General features: G+C 39.9%; 1 long non-coding RNA gene across 1 annotated transcript; it reads left to right on the top strand.

Annotated features, from left to right (window-relative positions):
- Nucleotides 1-9,362: 9,362 nt before the first annotated feature.
- On the top strand, nt 9,363-12,929 carry LOC112435440 (uncharacterized). Its single transcript, XR_003024605.2, has 4 exons — nt 9,363-9,566; nt 10,640-10,731; nt 11,433-11,590; nt 12,911-12,929. It is a non-coding gene; the product is annotated as an uncharacterized LOC112435440 (long non-coding RNA).
- Nucleotides 12,930-18,825: the final 5,896 nt, after the last annotated feature.

The following is an 18,825-nucleotide window of genomic DNA, read 5'->3' on the forward strand; positions in this document are numbered from 1 at the left end:
TTTTTTCATGTCTATTTAAGCGCAATTTATGACAGTATGTTTGCACTGAAGCACCGCTGCAATTTCCTAATGTTGTAAACCTGCTCAACATTTGGCAATAAAACCCTTTCTGATTCTGATTCTGATTCTGATTTCACAGCGTCAGTATAAATACCATACTGACCATTGAATCAGCTTATACATGTGTGTGATATAATAACAAGTGGATACACTTGATTAAGCTCTTGATTAAGCTCTTGACATCCACCAGTTCAGCAATGACCAGTTAGGGTTACATTTACATCACAATTTATATAGCATTTTCAATATTTTGGCATACCTAAATGAACACTTGATTTAAAAGGTAACATCTTTTAGGTTCAAAAAGTGTATTTGTTTAGCATATTGGTGAAATACAGTGTACAACCCAGCCCTGACTCCAACCATAAATGGTTCCGGTGACCTTCTAGGCCTAAATGTTAGATGCTAACTTCTTTGTAGTTGAGCCAATAGTGAGTAGTTTCCATTATCCAAAAAGGTCTTAGACACCATGCATTTACAACATTACTCCAAACATCTATATAATTTGGACTGTGCTCTTTTAGACAGAGATCTTGGATTTTGTTCCTGGGATCTCCTGGAGCCAATCGCCTAGCTTGGGGGTCACTGCATCCAATAACCACTGGGTCCACTTCACCCTCCATCTTCTGGAGCTCTCCTCTGAGCCCTTGGTACTTCTCCAGTTTCTTGTGTTCCTTCTTCCTGATGTTGCTGTAATTCAATATCGCTACATCTATCACTCTTCCTCTGCTTGTCAACCATTACTATGTCCGGTTGGTTAGCTACCATCATTTTGTCCGTCTGTATCTGGAAGTCTCACAGAATCTTAGCTTGGTCATTCTCCCCTACTCTAGGGGGCGTCTCCCATTTTGACCTTGGTACTTCATAGACCGTACTCAGCACAGATGTTTCTGTATACTATACCGGCCACTTGGTTATGGCATTCTATGTATGCCGTGCCTGCTAGCATCTTACATCCCACTGTTATGTGCTGGATTGTCTCAGGGGCATCTTTACACAGCCTACACCTGGTGTGACAGACCCCAGCCTCTATGGATATTATGCTTAGAGCTTGTTCCTGTGCTGCCATGATTAGTGCTTCTGTGCTGTCTTTGAGTCCAGCTTCGTCCAGCCACTGGTAGGATTTCTGGATGTCAGTCACTTCCTCTATTTGGTAGTGGTACATGCCATGCTGGGGCATGTCGTTCCATGATGGTTCCTCTTCTTGCTCCTCTTTCTTGGGTTTCTGCTGTCTGAGCACGCGGTCGGTGGTGGCCATCTTTCTGATGTACACGTGGTTGTTCGTTGTCTCATCCTGGACTGTGGTACTAACCCTCACCAGTCCTCAACCTCCTTCCTTCAGCTTAGTGTACAGTCTAAGGGTGATGGATTTGGGGTGAAACCCTCCATACGTGGTGGACCCTGCTCTGGGAGGTTGCTGTGGTCTACTCTTAGATCTACTAGCCACTGAGCAATACTGGAAGATGATATGGGAGAAGGACGCAACACATAACGTCAATGCTCAGCCTTCGTGATGCTGTTCTCATATTGTTCTGCTGCCACTGAGAGTACACCTTGGATTGTTGTGTGGAGAACAGCTTCTCCTGCGTTCTATTTCTATCAAGCAACTGGCCAAGGCTGTGAGTCTTTGCTTGGCAGTTTCCAAGGCCTCAGATGTGGACAGCTTGCTGTACTTCTAGGCACATTCTTCATTGCACCTTTCTGCAGCTCCAATAGTTGCTACCTTGATCTTGGTGTCTAGTTTCCTTCTCCATAGAGGGTACTGCTCTTTGTGGCTGTTCAACTTGTAGTCTAGCATCTCATTGATCACTGCTGCTGTGGTGTAGATCAGCTAGTAATGGTCGCAGTAGGTATTGTCCGCAGTGCTGCATTCACATCATCTAATAGATCCCCCAGAGGGTACTTTACTTAGTCTTGGTAACCGGCTAGGAGGTTTCAAGCTTCACCAGGATACTATCTTTCAGCACCATTCTTCTCCCATTCAACGATCCTTCTTCCATTACACCTGGAGCCAGCAAATTTCGGGTGGGGTTGATGATAACCTGGGAGCCCATCCCGTAGCATTTATGTTGTACATTGTCAATCTCTACCTGTGAGAGCAGTTCCTTCTTCTGAATGTCAGAAGACTGAGCTACTAGTTGTTTCGCCATCAATCTAGATGCTGGGTATGGAAGATTCCATAGGTCCCTCATCCTATTCATGTAGCATTCTAACAGCGCCCTATTTTTATCACTTGCCATTTTCCACTCATGCCTTCTTGCTCCTGTAGGCCACTTCTCATCAGTGTGTGCTGGCCTCTCAACACCTGACATGGACCTTGTTAATCCAGGCGACATCCGAGTCGATCCACACACACACACACACACACACACACACACACACACACACACATACATACATACACACATATATATATACACACACATATATATATATATATATATATATATATATATATATATATATATATATATATATATATATATATATATAATATAAAAAAAAATTTATTTTTTTATTTTTTATTTATTTAGTTTATCCATCCATTCGCTTCCGCTTATCCTTTTCAGGGTCGCGGGGGGCGCTGGAGCCTATCCCAGCTGTCATAGGGCGAAAGGCGGGGTACAACCTGGACAGGTCGCCAGTCTGTCGCAGGGCTAACACATAAGGACAGACAACCATTCACACTCACATTCACTCGCACATTCACACCTAGTGGCAATTTGAATTATCCAATTAACCTATCCCCACAAGCTGCATGTCTTTGGACAGTGGGAGGAAGCCGGAGTACCCAGAGAGAACCCACGCAACCACGGGGAGAACATGCAAACTCCACACAGAAAGACCCCGGCCTGATGGTGGAATTGAACTCAGGACCTTCTTGCTGTGCGGCAACAGTGCTAACCACCGTGCCACCATGCTTTATTTAGTTTTTTTTTATTTAGTTTTTTTAAAGAAAGAAAAATCATAAATGTGAAATAAACATCCACATCAATTCTGTGAACTTGCCATAATGAAAATATATATAGAATAACTGAAATATAAACCTCCATTTTATATTATCCACCGCTCTCGAATTATGCTTGTGTATTTCATATGTTAACTGTTATAAGAAAACAACTTTCCTCCAACTTGTCTGTCCTGGTCTGTAATAATTTATCCAGATGACTATGACTCAACTCTTAAGCGCTCAGATGCTCTTTGTCATTATGCCTTCAGGGTTACAACTAGTGACCCATATTTTATTCACAACAGAACATTGAAAACACATGAAATGTTTAAAATAAGACATTTTACTATTTCATTTTTTGAAAATTAGGTCATTTTGAATTTGTTGGCATCAACACACTGGCAACAGGTCAGGACAGGGTATAAAAACAGCTTCTTAAAAGGGTTTAGGTTCTCAGAAGTAGAAAGGGGAAAAGGTTTATCAATCAGCAAAAAACTGTTTACAAATTGTAAAACAAAATCTAAAGATTATGTCCTTCAACATAACACTGTGAAGACTTTGAATATCTCATCATACACAGTATGTTCTAGATATACGTACTTGGGCTTAAGTTCATTTAAAATTGACTGAGAAAGCATGCAAAGCAATTGCTATAATTATAAAACACTGCGTATGAACTGAAAAGGAAGACCTTCTGACTTGTTATCGGTGTTCAGTTCAAAAGTAAACCATCTATCTATCCATGCCTCTGTTTTCTTCCACTTATCCAATTTGGCAACAAAGCCTATCCCAGGAAGGATATAGGATAAGGAAGTGAAAGTTCATAAATTTGACTTTAGGAGCTGAACTGTTACCTGAAATACTTTCACCAGTGAAATAACTAGACAATGTGGAGAAGGTGGGAGGAAGCATATGCAGCGAGTGACAAGCAGTGTCAAAATTTCATGTCATGTGTGCCATGTGAAGAACAACCATATGGTGTAGCTGCAAGAGATGTGAAGAGTAAACACTTCTACTATCCTTGTATCATTATAATCATCCTCTGTCAGGATTTGGTAAATGTTGTAAGTTTTTTGTTTGTGCCGTGAATGAATAATAAAAATGTGAAAATAATTTTTTTTGAGTAGTGAGTATACTTCTTGTTGTTTGTTAATAGGCACTTCAATAATAGGCCATCATCAGCATTATTAAAAAAAACCCAAAAAAAAACCCCAATAATGACAAAGTGCCATGCAAAAACCAAATTAACAAAGTCCATGTTAATTGCATAATAGATAATATCTATAGACTCCCCTGACAAGTGACAGATGACTACATTTTGCTTATTAATATAGATTATGAAATGTACTCAGTGACTGCTGATAGCCAATAAGAACATACATTTTATAAAAACATATATGTGATGAGAGTTGAACTCACTGTACACAAAAATGATTTTACCACATATATGACAGAAAACAAACTCTGTTGTTCTAATGTATATCTAGTTAATTAATCAACCTTTAAAGTTTCCAATTTTCACCAAGCTAGCATGCTTTAACCTGCCATTGTTCGCTCTACACTGGAATCATGGTACAGGAGGATGGAACCGTAATAAAATGTTGCAAATTTTTCCATCACAAGATTTCACAAGTAATTTCATTGCCTAAACTTAGTAAAATAGATGTATTTCCTAACCATTCAGTAATACTACTATACAATAAACAGCTCAATATCAATGGAACTCATTGTGTTGTGAGGGGGTGAAAGGACTCATTGCACTACTACCTCTTAAGTTTGCAAATTCTGACATTCCTGAAAAAACTTCCATTTGTGCATAATTAATATATATATATATATATATATATATATATATATATATATATATATATATATATATATATGTATACATACATGTGGAAAATAAGTATTTGGTCAATAACAAAAATACAACTCAATACTTTGTAACATAACCTTTGTTGGCAATAACAGAGGTCAAACGTTTACTATAGGTCTTTACCAGGTTTGCACACACAGTAGCTGGTATTTTGGCCCATTCCTCCATGTAGATCTTCTCGAGAGCAGTGATGTTTTGGGGCTGTCGCCGAGCAACACGGACTTTCAACTCCCGCCACAGATTTTCTATGGGGTTGAGGTCTGGAGACTGGCTAGGCCACTCCAGGACTTTCAAATGCTTCTTACGGAGCCACTCCTTTGTTGCCCGGGCGGTGTGTTTTGGATCATTGTCATGTTGGAAGACCCAGCCTCGTTTCATCTTCAAAGTTCTCACTGATGGAGGGAGGTTTTGGCTCAAAATCTCACGATACATGGCCCCATTCATTCTGTCCTTAACACTGATCAGTTGTCCTGCCCCCTTGGCAGAAAAACAGCCCCATAGCATGATGTTTCCACCCCCATGCTTCACAGTAGGTATGGTGTTCTTGGGATGCAACTCAGTATTCTTCTTCCTCCAAACACGACGAGTTGAGTTTATACCAAAAAGTTCTACTTTGGCTTCATCTGACCACATGACATTCTCCCAATCCTCTGCTGTATCATCCATGTGCTCTCTGGCAAACTTCAGACGGGCCTGGACATGCACTGGCTTCAGCAGCGGAACACGTCTGGCACTGCGGGATTTGATTCCCTGCCGTTGTAGTGTGTTACTGATGGTGACCTTTGTTACTTTGGTCCCAGCTCTCTGCAGGTCATTCACCAGGTCCCCCCGTGTGGTTCTCGGATCTTTGCTCACCGTTCTCATGATCATTTTGACCCCACGGGATGAGATCTTGCGTGGAGCCCCAGATCGAGGGAGATTATCAGTGGTCTTGTATGTCTTCCATTTTCTGATGATTGCTCCCACAGTTGATTTTTTCACACCAAGCTGCTTGCCTATTGTAGATTCACTCTTCCCAGTCTGGTGCAGGTCTACAATACTTTTCCTGGTGTCCTTCGAAAGCTCTTTGGTCTTGGCCATGGCGGAGTTTGGAGTCTGACTGTTTGAGGCTGTGGACAGGTGTCTTTTATACAGATGATGAGTTCAAACAGGTGCCATTCATACAGGTAACGAGTGGGGGACAGAAAAGCTTCTTACAGAAGACGTTACAGGTCTGTGAGAGCCAGAGATTTTCCTTGTTTGAGGTGACCAAATACTTATTTTCCACCCTAATTTACGTATAAATTCTTTACAAATCCTACCATGTGGATTCATGGATTTTTTTTTCACATTCTGTCTCTCACAGTTGAAGTGTACCTCTGGTGCAAATTACTGACCTCTGCCATCATTTTAAGTGGGGGAACTTGCACAATCGGTGGCTGACTAAATACTTTTTTGCCCCACTGTAAAAAACTTGCTGCCTTAACCTGACAGTGGAGCTGCATATCGCCATGTCTTCCTTTTCATGTTGTTTCTTATTTAATCATATCACTGTCATTTGCTCTGTTCTGTGGGATCTTGCCGCTGCTCCTCCCACCTCCAGCTTTCCATGCATGCACATGAAATGGCTGGAAGCTCCCAGAAGAGAGCCATGCTGCCAATTATAGTTTTGACTTCTAATATCAATATGCTGATAGATATTTTAATTAGTTTTTTGTTAAAATATTTTATATACACAATTCCTCTCTTGGAAAAAGTACTTTGAGAAACGTATAAATGAAGAGAGAGAGAGAGAGAGAGAGAGAGAGAGAGAGAGAGAGAGGTGTGGAGGAGGGGTAAGAAGGACATGATGGAAGCTATGAAGATGATGAAGAGACCTTCTATTTTAGCCTAATTTAGCAAATGTGAATGTTTTTGTGTTGTTAAGCACACTTTTTATTTAGTGTTTTCATAAAAGCCTTTAAAAAAGCCTTAAAAAATAAAAGCTTTATACATTTACTACTACTATGGCTTAAAAATCATTCGCTATCATCTTAGCTATCGCCTGATCAGGACTCAGCTGTTTGGCTGGGGTCATTTGTTTTGGAAGAAATGTTCTTGTTTTGGTATACCTGCAGTTTCCTTTAAGTCAGTGGGTGCTGACATACTTGGATCAAAACAGGACACTTCTCCAGCATCAGTGGGTGTAAGGGAGAGGGTAAGCTGTCCTCCGTGTCTGTGCAGGTTTTTTGTTGACCTTGCTCTAATGGATATTTTCATTGCCTCCAATATCACTGAAATCCAGCCAAATTTGCCTCCTTTTCTCTCTGTCGCTTTGTGCTGGACTGTACAACTACGCTTGCTGTCTTTGGAGTATATATAGCGTGCTCATCGTCCCTGCCTGCATGAACAGCAGCAGCTGAAGATTCTGCTCTCCCAACGGAAATCACTCTTCTCGTTCTCTACAAAGAATCTGCTCTTCGAACCGACTCATTTGTGAACAACACATCGCTCCACTGTGGTGGCCCACAAAGAAAGCAGCTGACAGTCGATCGACAGTACCTCTCTTGCTGTGTATATCAGATGGTTTAAGTGTCAGATCATTTTAGTTTTAAAGCACCTAATTGCAATTATTATTTTATAACATGTATACAATGTCACTGTGTTTGTGTGAAGCACTCGTGTCCCCCAAAACAACACACACACATAGTGCCTCTCACAGACACAGTCAGACTTTATATAATGTCTTATTCCACAATGTTTGTGTGAAGCACTCCTTGTATCCCCTAGTACAACACACACACACACAACTCATTTTGTATTCCTCACAGAGGACTGGCAGATGATTCCTCATTCAGCCAGTGCTCAGGCTGCATGAACAGACAAGCACAGCTGTCAACACAGCATGAGGACACAGAGAGAGAAATCAAAAGATCTTGAATCAAACAAATATGCTCCTGTGTTTGACCTGAGGGTGGCGCCACAGGGTACATGCAGTCATACATGCCAATCTGCATCTCAGATTTTTATATTTACATGTGAAATTACTGAAAAACATTCTCACCAAAAAGTTTATGAGGTCATTCAAACCAATTTCCTAGCTCATCGTCTTGGAATCATGAATCCAAATTTTAAAAAACTTCATTCAAATCTGTTGATTTTCTCCAAGCCCTTTTTCTTCAGTGGACGTGCAAAGTCTGGTAATCATCTCTGTCTGCTGGATTCAAACTGTTGTCATACCATTTCAGTATAAAATATATTGCTGCATATTAAAACTGTAACAGGTACTGTACTGTGTGGGATTCAGTATTATATGGATGGTAAAACACTGCTTCCATCCTCCTTCCTTACTAGGATTTTGTCATACTCTCTTTTAGTGTGTCTGTGTGATGGAGAAAGAGTGAAAGGCATCAAATGAAGACATAGCTGAATTCTGGGGTGAAGTATTCCACATGACTGCACTGTGCTATAATCTATTCAAGACATGCACTGCTGAAGCTGCTGAAGGTGTGCTCTGTGAACTGCAGGGGCTCACAACACATATGGTCCAGATGGACACTGGGTGCGCACACACACGCACACACACACACACACACACAAACACACACACACACACACACACACACACACACACACACACACACACACACACACACACACACACACTTCCATGCTGGCATCAATCTGATCATCTCCATGATTTCTTCTTTCTAGTTCAGGGCTCTTGACCTTCACAATACTTTAAAATCACTATTTATACAGGGAGTGCAGAATTATTAGGCAAGTTGTATTTTTGAGGAATAATTTTATTACTGAACAACAACAACCATGTTCTCAATGAACCCAAAATACTCATTAATATCAAAGCTGAATGCTTTTGGAAGTAGTTTTTAGTTTGTTTTTAGTTTTAGCTAATTTAGGGGGATATCTGTGTGTGCAAGTGACTGTTACTGTGCATAATTATTAGGCAACTTAACAAAAAACAAATATATACCCATTTCAATTATTTATTTTTTACCAGTGAAACCAATATAACATCTCCACATTCACAAATATACATTTCTGACATTCAAAAACAAAACAAAAACAAATCAGCGACCAATATAGCCAGCTTTCTTTGCAAGGACACTCAAAAGCCTGTCATCCATGGATTCTGTCAGTGTTTTGATCTGTTCACCATCAACATTGCGTGCAGCCAATACGTTCTCACTCCCAACTCGTCAAACGTGTGACGCATGGTCAGGCTCCCTCTGCTGCACTTATGGACGCGCAGGGTACCCCTCTCGCGTCGGGAATTGACGTGACGGGTCCTCCAATTGAAGAGATTGCTGCGGAAGTGCCTGTTGTCGGTATATTTAGACATTTTCCAAATCACATTGTAGTGACGTATACAGAATACAATAAATTATATAATGTAAACAACTACCTGAAAAACAGGTAGAACAATACTTTTGTATCGTTTATTGCATTTACGGAGGGAGTGATGTATGCTGGGTAATGGCACAGCTAGCTACTGGGTGACTTTATTCACCTGCTTCGGCTGTTATCAGTCCATACAATGGGCGTTATTAGCACAAATCAGTCCCATAGATATGGGCCATCTCCTGCTAGATTGTTCAGAAGGTTGTTCTCATCCATCCAGATGGAGGATCACTAACAGGAGCGTGGGAAGACTCCAGAATCCACTCTGGCTGGAATCCGGTGGATATGCAGTGTGTACAGGTAAGACCATTTAAATGGACAGCATTTATAGAATGACTATTAAAAGTCAGCGAGTGTCAGTAATGTTAATGTGGTTATCTTAGTAATACACCGAGTGCTAATATAACAGCTTTAAGATGCATTTGTAGATATTATTACGTGTTTTACCGTCTTTATGGTGCTAGCTTAAAGTTACGGTGTAAACGTTAGCTTATATTGGAGTAAAGCTGTTACTGGTTAAACGATGTTAGCACAGAAATATTAGCTTCTGTCATGACTGATGAAGTTACTAGTTAATAAAGTTTCCAGTAAAGTGTTTAATCGCAGCCACAGATTGACAGCAAATATCTCGATTAGCTTCAGTGCATCTATAATAAATATGTGCAAGTTTCAGTGCTTCGTTTAAACTGTATGATACTTATACTGACCCAGGGTCAGTGTAAAATACAATCCTAGCTGTGTGAACAAAGCCTGGCTCCTTTAATCCTGCATGACAAACCTCAGGATGCAGGTTATTATTACTCTTTCCTGCTGGCACACCTGTCACACCTGAGAGTCAGCTAGAAACTTACAGTGACGTGGACATCATGCAAAGACTGCCAGACTCTGTAATACTGCAAATGATCAGTGACTCAGGTTAACACTAAACTTTAAATAGTACCTCTGTGTCTCTGTGTGCTGAACATTTAGGATTGAGTCAGGCTGCATTGACTGTGGGACTTTAATGTGTTAAAAGCAGGTTGAAGACGGCTCAGAAACATTTGAAGATTCAAATTTAGCATTATGGCTGCTGGTGGTTTGTAAAGCCTCTACTCAGCTGTATTTTTGTTACTAATTTATGTTTGTTGTTGTTTAACACAGATTTCAGAAGAGCAAATATGCTTAATAGTTTAACTAGATTTCATTTGTCAGTGTGGGACTGCTGAGTCACCTGAAGAACTCATTTCATTCATTCTCCACATGATGTTCATATACAGAAATGTTTCACAGGAACTGATTTCTCCCAAAGGGTGAACTAGTGTGTTTCCATAGATTTCCTCTGTATGAATGTACTTTTAAATGAAGGCAAGTGTTTGTCCTTTTTTGTTCCTCAGGTACAGTACGTGATATCAAGGGCAGGCGGTCAACACTGGGGGAAGACAAGAAGCAGACGTACTTCCAAGAGGGAGCTGCAGTGAGGTCAGAGGTCAGAATCTGAAACAGCTCAGGTTTATATTTTAGAGGTTATAAAAAATCAAAATGTATTTATAAAGAAACCTTTAAATAATAGTCATAATTATGATTATTATAAGAAATATCAAACATTTAAGTGTTAGCCCTGCGATAAACTGGCAGCCTGTCTTTGTCCTGTATCAGCTGGGATAGGCTTCATCCTCCCGCAACCCTGAATTGGATACATTGTACTCCAATTATGTAATCTGATCATTTACAAACTCAAGGTATCTAATCAAAATGTAAGTAATAATTATAAAATGGGAAAGCAGAAATAAGTGTGACATGAATGTAAATGTGTTAGCTGACATAGAGGACAGCTACATGTAGTCTGAAAAACCTTTGTTGTCAAGTTTGCAGGTATATCAGCACGAGACATTCTTACATAGAAGAGACTGTAAAAGTCTGACTCAGTGAAGCATTATTGGTCCCGTCTGTTTGGATAAATATAGTAAGTTGATGTACGTCCATTTATTGACACATTTTCTTAAGTGCTTATCCAGTTCAGGATCACAGTGGAGCTGCAGCTGGATATGTTCAGTAAATAAACCTTACAAAAGTTAACAATAAACCTGCATCCATGTACGTTGTTGTCCACAGGATGAGAAAATCAAGCTGGAAGACTGTGTAACATGTTAATAAATGTTTGTGTGTTTATGCCTGTGTCTTTCACAGGAGGCGCTGGAAGGTTTCCCTAATAGTTCCTGGTGAATCAAAGCAGAACCATAAAGGTTGCTGGACTGCATGATGGCCTTACCCCTGAGCAGTCATCCTGTTAAAGGAGGAACCAGTTAGAAGCTGTTTTCAAAGTAGCTGAGCAGATTTCATCTCACGTAAGCAATTAACTGTTTGTTCATCTGTTCTGCCACTTAAAGAGCATTTAAGGACGTCTTTTGAGTGTCCAGTTGAATTAATTCTACTGGCTCTCATAGTCATTTGTTATTATAGACATATTTTTCATGTTCATCCAGCTATTTAGTAAATTCTATCTATTTAGTAATATCCGTCAGCTATAAAATGTAATATAAATATAAAAATATCTAAATATCTCCTGTCCTTTATGTTTTAATGATGTAAGTCTGTTATCGTATTCCAAAGATGCCGCCATAGCTCTCTGCAGCTGTAACACTTTCACACTTTGCAAATCATTCCATGTTTTTGATAGTTATGAAGACAGAATATGTTTCTAAGGTCATGCTAGGCGGTTGCTATGGTGGTTGGTGTGGACTTGGGTGGACCGCGTCCGATTCCTGTTATTAGCTGTCCGCCGTAGGGAGGCTGCGTTCCATTTACAAGTAGTGACCGTCTGCCGCAACTCGAACTCAAACCCTGCTTTGTTCTTTAATTATAGGCCTTTTATAGCCGTTCATGACACGCACACACACACATAAAGCACTTTGCCTCACCATGAGAATGCAAGTTTACCTAACCTAACCTTAAAGTATCTGATATAGGATAGAAAAATGAAGCAACCAGAGATTTAACAATTATCTTGCTCTAGGGTAGCACTGCTAACCATTGCACCACTCTACCACCCAGAATAGAGTGCATCGAAAAAAGACTACACATTGAAAAAGGCAGGTCATTTTTAGCCTTGAAAGTGTTGTATTCAAATATGTCCCAATAGCTCTCCTGACTCGTGTTATCTACAGATATGCCAGAAAATTGGCTCTCTGCATGGTGAAAATGTAATCAGTGTTATGTTGAATATATATTACCAAAAACAATATATTCAGAAATGCAATACAGGGACCATAAACAAAACTTCTGGACACCCCTTAATCCTCGAGGCCTCCTGTTTTTAAATGTCCAACTTACAGTAACAGCATTGAAAAAGCAAAAAAAGCAGCCTGCTACACATCAACACATACACAACATGCACACATCCTGCAGATCCCTGCAGCAGGGACCTTTTAACATGGGTATGATTGGATGTCCGTGTCAGCTCTGTTTTGTCTTTAATAGAGGTTGTTATTTTGTGCACAGATATGTACACACTGCTGCGAGGTTAATACATAGGTTGCTGTGTAATGAGCTCCCAGATTTACATTTCAGAACCACGGTTGTCTTGGTGATAACGTTTTATGTGTTGTTATACGTTCTGGACAAAATGTCTCCCAGCAGTAACAGTGCAGTGGTTTCTGTGTTAACAGATTGTCTTCAGCTGACCACCTGCCTTCTGCAATTTGCCTGATTGGAACCAATTTGCAAATTGCTTGAGATAAACACACACACACACACACACGCACACACACACACTCTGAAAATGCCAACATTTGTCAAAGTTCATTCACTTACCAAATTACAATAAATAAAGGTGTATTTCAACCGCATAAATAAAGCAGCTTCAGTATAAATTCTGTTCTTTTCTATTATTTATTTTATTCACATCAGAAGCACCCTCTTGCTCTGTGTAATATGGATGCAGTTGGCTTTTGCTGTGTGTGTGTGTGTGTGTGTGTGTGTGTGTGTGTGTGTGTGTGTGTGTGTGTGTGTGTGTGTGTGTGTGTGTGTGTGTGTGTGTTGTAAGTGAAGCAGTCTAGTCAGATCTAATCAGATGGTGTCTTTAACCTGCCTTTTGGCAAGGTGATTGCTTGACTCCACATACTCAGAGACGGTGCCTCTACATACACAAATGCACAAATGTGATCACAGTTTTATTTCTGAACATGTATTTCATCTATTTTAATTATTCTCAAGTGTTTTTATAAATTTTACATTTTATAAATTTTGTTCATATCTTTTGCATTGACCAAGGGTTCGTTCTTACTGAGCTGAGCTGATAGACAAGTTATTAACTGATAAAATAACCTCCTCCTTCCAGAGTCTTAAAATGACCAGAGTATACAAAAATTAGGCATGTCCTTTATTCCTTATAAACTGTGACTAGAAACTGAGCCCATAATGTTATCAGAAAATGTTTACAGAGATCACAGAGCAGAGATGCCAAGATCTGGGTTTCTTTCTCATTATGCAGATTTAAGAGACACTGGCTTCAGTTTTCAGGCTTGGATGTTACATCTACCATTACCATCCCAAGAGATGGTGACCACACAAAAATCTTACAGGTCAAAGATTTTACATGCACTTACTCACATGAACCCTAATGTTTTCCTAAATCTAACCAAGCAGATTTATCATCATTGATTTGTTCATCAAGCTCTTCTACAGCAGACTTCATGCTTCCCTTTATGCTGCAACCTTACATGAAGTGGAATCCATCGACAACAAAAGTCTTAAATGACTTTCTTTTGAAACATTTTCTGGTGTTTGCATGTTGTTTTAACAAACTACATGCCACTACTATATAATATGGATAAAGTCTTGCCAACAAAGTCTCAGTATACTAAAAAGACATATTCACAGGCTGAGGGGTATTTTTTTCCTTTTAATGTTGATAAATGCTAAACTAAAAATCTGATTTGTTCTGTTCTGTGTCAGACTATGTAGTAAAACAAATGCTAGAAAGTCAGATACACAATACAGCTCAATAAATGAAATCTGATAAATCCCTGTTACTGATCTGCCTTATATGCAGTTGTCAATCATCAGTCACTCTCAACACAGCTGAAATCTCTAGTAGATAGTAGAAGGCCAAAGGTGAAAAAGTAGACTAGTATTTTTCTTTTTAAGTACATTTAGATACATCATATGAACCCTTGCAGCAGCTGTGGGTTGTCCTTGCTAGTTGGAGAATGGGGGAGCATAGGCTGTTACTATAATCTCAATTTAAAAAAAAAACATGATTAGCAACACCCCCCCCCCCCCCCCCCCCGTCCAAAAAGAAAAAAAAACAGTTGTCAGATGCTCTTTAGCTGCAACACTTTCTTTGGAGAAGAAAATTACATATTGCTTGTAATTACTATCACAAAATTGCAATATTAGTTTAGAATTCTTAAATACTCCTGATGTCACAAAATTTCCTCATATAAACTTCATAAATCATTCAACAGCTATGATCTTCATCATCTGTGTTGGTAGTCAGATAAGGAACAGTTTTGTTTTTTGTTTTTTACAGAATCCATTAAATATTTAAGAGAGAGATTTACAAAAGCTCCTCATTTTGCATGAAAAGAGTGCATCTTTGTTTGCTCTTTGTGGTTTGATGGTAAAGTTGTACACTTCTAGAAACATGTTGACATTTAGAAATGGCCAGATGCTGCTGGAGAAAAAAAAAGTGACACTTCTTAAAGTGCATTTCTACATCAACCCCTGTGATATGTGGTGACACTTGGACAATATAGGCCAGAGTCATCCTTAATCCAGTGCAATGTAGTTGGGGCCTGGAAGGAATGCCAAAGAGGAAAAACAACAGCAGAGACGTGATTTCTCACATTTACCCATTTCTACCTACTTTTCCCCCAACATCCCATCTGTCTGTTTTTCTCAGTCGCTTCACTTTTGAGATACTTTTTTAAATTGTTGTTGTTGTTGTTTGTTTTTTTCCCTTTTTTAATTTTTTTTTCCCATGATAGGAAATTTGGCTTACATGCATACGTTTCGGTTTGTTATGTAATATGTGATGAGGAATTTTTCAAAATTTTCACAGTATATTTGAAATAATGTAAATGAATAAATAAAGCAGTCACAGCAATGGAGCAGAATGTAATGAGCTCTTATTAAAAATTAGTCACTATAGACTTTATAGGGCAGGGATAGCTCAGTAGGTAAAGTGGTCGCCCCATGATCAGAAGGTCGGCGGTTCGAATCCACTTAACGGCTACCCTGAGGTACCCCTGAGCAAGGTACCGTCCCTACACACTGCTCCCCGGGCGCCTGCTTAGTGGGCTGCCCACTGCTTCACTGAGTGAATGGGTCAAATGCAGAGAAAAACAAGTAATTTCCCCATGGGGATCAATAAAGTATCCATTATTATTATTATTATTATAGCACAATTTGTAATGTTATCCAAATGTGCAGTGAGTATCACTGAAAACTCTACTGTACACTCTCCTGCTTGCTCAAGTGGCTGGTTTAAGACCTCAAGGACGGATTAAAAATCACACTGGTTTATTGTAACCCTTTGAGAACTGTATGCACTGCAGATAAAGGGCATGTTCATTCCTCCTGAACAGGAGTTATAATGGTAATTGGTTCCAATCAGTTTCCCACAATGCCTCAGGAAAATAGCGTATAACCAAAAGTCACTACCTAGGCATTATACAGCATCATTATGCTGAAGTTAAAATGCACATTAAAAATCTAAGGAGCTTGGAAAGAAAAAGCGTCTGGACTTCTTTGAGTTGCTTGAAGACGTTTCACCTCTCATTCGAGAAGCTTCTTCAGATCTAAGGGTCAAATGGTGGAGAGTCCCAGATTTAAACCCAGTGGGAGTTTCCCCCCAAAGAGGGACAAATGACCCCCTGATGATCCTCTACCTAATCAAATGAGCCAAGGTGTGAAACCGGGTGTGGGTCACAATCAGCCAGGGTTTCGGGTGAGCTCATTGTGAAACCTGGCCCCACCCTATCATGTGATTTCCTGAGGTCAGATGGCCCAGGATGTGAGTGGGCATTAAGGCGTCTTGGAAGGGATCTCACCATTTGACCCTTAGTACTGAAGAAGCTTCTCGGATGGTAAATGGTAAATGGCCTGTATTTATATAGCGCTTTACTAGTCCCTAAGGACCCCAAAGCGCTTTACATATCCAGTCATCCACCCATTCACGCACACATTAACACACTGGTGATGGCAAGCTACATAGTAGCCACAGCCACCCTGGGGCGCACTGACAGAGGCGAGGCTGCCGGACACTTGCGCCACCGGGCCCTCTGACCACCACCAGTAGGCAACGGGTGAAGTGTCTTGCCCAAGGACACAACGACCGAGACTGTCCAAGCCAGGGCTCGAACCGGCAACCTTCCGATTACAAGGCGAACTCCCAACTCTTGAGCCACGATCGCCCTCGTTTCACCACGGATGAGAGGTGAAACGTCTTCAAGCAACTCAAAGAAGTCCAGATGCTTTTTTTTTCTTTCCAAGCTCCTTAGACTACGATGACTTGGATGACTGAGAACCTTCACACGCACATTAAAAATGTTTACACAACATATACGTTATTCATTAATAATATGAGAAAATATGATCAATATGTCTTGGCATTTATTTATCTATTTAGCCAATTTATTGTTTCAAAATAGACCACGATCACCCTGGCTATGTGTGTCATTTAAATAGTTTAGGGTTTCAGTCTAATTTTCCTTTTGTGCCTTTAATACAACCCAAGCATACATAATGGTTCTGCAGGTTCTATTATTGTGAGTATATTTAATTCAATTCAATTCAATTTTATTTATATAGCGCCAAATCACAACAAAAGTAGCCTCAAGGTGCTTCATAGATACAGACCCAACAATCATATGACCCCCTATGAGCAAGCACTTTGGCGAAAGTGGGAAGGAAAAACTCCCTTTTAACAGGAAGAAACCTCCGGCAGAACCAGGCTCAGGGAGGGGCGGCCATCTGCTGCGACCGGTTGGGGTGAGAGAAGGAAGACAGGATAAAAGACATGCTGTGGAAGAGAGACAGAGGTTAATAACAGATATGAGGGGTCTATCAACACATAGTGAGTGAGAAATATGATGCTTGGTCTGCAGCTCAGTAATAAAGAAAAATAAGGGTAAGTGAGATGTGACTGTCTTTTAGACAAAAGGAATAAAAGTTGATCTGTTATAGACAGAATGTCTGCCCTACTTATTCTAAAGCTATGCACACACTGTAAGCTAATTACCAAAATAACCACTGGCAACAGGAAAGTGGCGGAGCCCAGTATAAACCTTTCAGCACTCCCAGCACCTTGACAAGAATCAAGAGTAAGAGATGCCTTCTACTTTCTAAACCCACTGCTTGTTATTCCACCAGTCTGAGACAGGACATTTTGAGTCAAACTTAATTTCTGCCTGTCTTCTTTAAAAACGCAATGAATTTATAAATGCATACAAATGTTTTATTAACTATATTTTTATTCTGTATTTTCCCAGTTTCTTCTGTAAAACAGAAATCAACCTTGTTGATAACTCACCCTGATTTTAGAGTGCTGCACTCAATGATTTGAAAGGTTGCCAACTGTGACTATCAGTCAATTTAACATCCTAGGCAAGTAATATTTTTAAATGATTCAGTGAAATTTAAGTAGCCATGAGTGATAAACCTGTCATTTTTGGTGTTAGTGAGCACAATTTTTATTAATCCTTTATTTATCCAGGTAAAAAATCTCATTGAGATTAAAAATCTCATTTCCAAGAGAGACCTGGCATCATAGCAACAAAAGTCACATACCACATAGGCATATAACATTTAAAACAAATACAATATCCCATACAAACATGTGTAAAATATACAATAACAGATCAAATTAAGAGTACATTAAAAACAATCACACTGAGTAAAAGAGCTGGGGCCCGTTCTTCGTACGTCGCTTACTACATCCGCTTACTACATCCAAGATCAAATGACACATCCAAGACCAAATCATCGTGCTAACCGTGAGCTCGCTAATCCGGTTCTCCGAACACACCTGCTGTTGACGATTAGTACAGCTGGATGTTTGTTTTTCTTTTTTACGGGTTGTACGGAAGCCCCAAACGCAATTTCATTGTTCTTTGACAATGACAATAAATAAATAAATACTTGAAATACTTGAAATACTTGATGAAGTAATGTGAGATCACTGGGTGTCGTAAAAGGGGCTATGCATCGATAGTAGAAACATTGATCGGCAACCCTCCGATTGGTCGGCGAAAATGTTGAAGGAGCGCGCTCGGTATTTTTCAGCAGCAGAGCAAGAACTCTTGAGTGAGGGATTTCAGGAGTTTCAGAGTTTAATCAGAACGCAAGGGAACACTGCAAAGGCTGCAAAAGCAAGGAGAGAGGGCTGGCAGAAAGTTGCTGACAAATTAAACTCGTAAGTAATTTAATAATAACAATAATAATAGAGTGGATTTATATAGCGCTTTTCAAGGCACCCAAAGCGCATGACAATGCCACTATTCAGTCACTCTCACATTCACACACTGGTGGAGGCAGCTACGGTTGTAGCCACAGCTGCCCTGGGGCAGACTGACAGAAG

Source organism: Maylandia zebra, linkage group LG2 (assembly GCF_041146795.1).
Source record: "Maylandia zebra isolate NMK-2024a linkage group LG2, Mzebra_GT3a, whole genome shotgun sequence".
In the NCBI taxonomy this organism is placed as follows: Eukaryota; Metazoa; Chordata; class Actinopteri; order Cichliformes; family Cichlidae; genus Maylandia; species Maylandia zebra.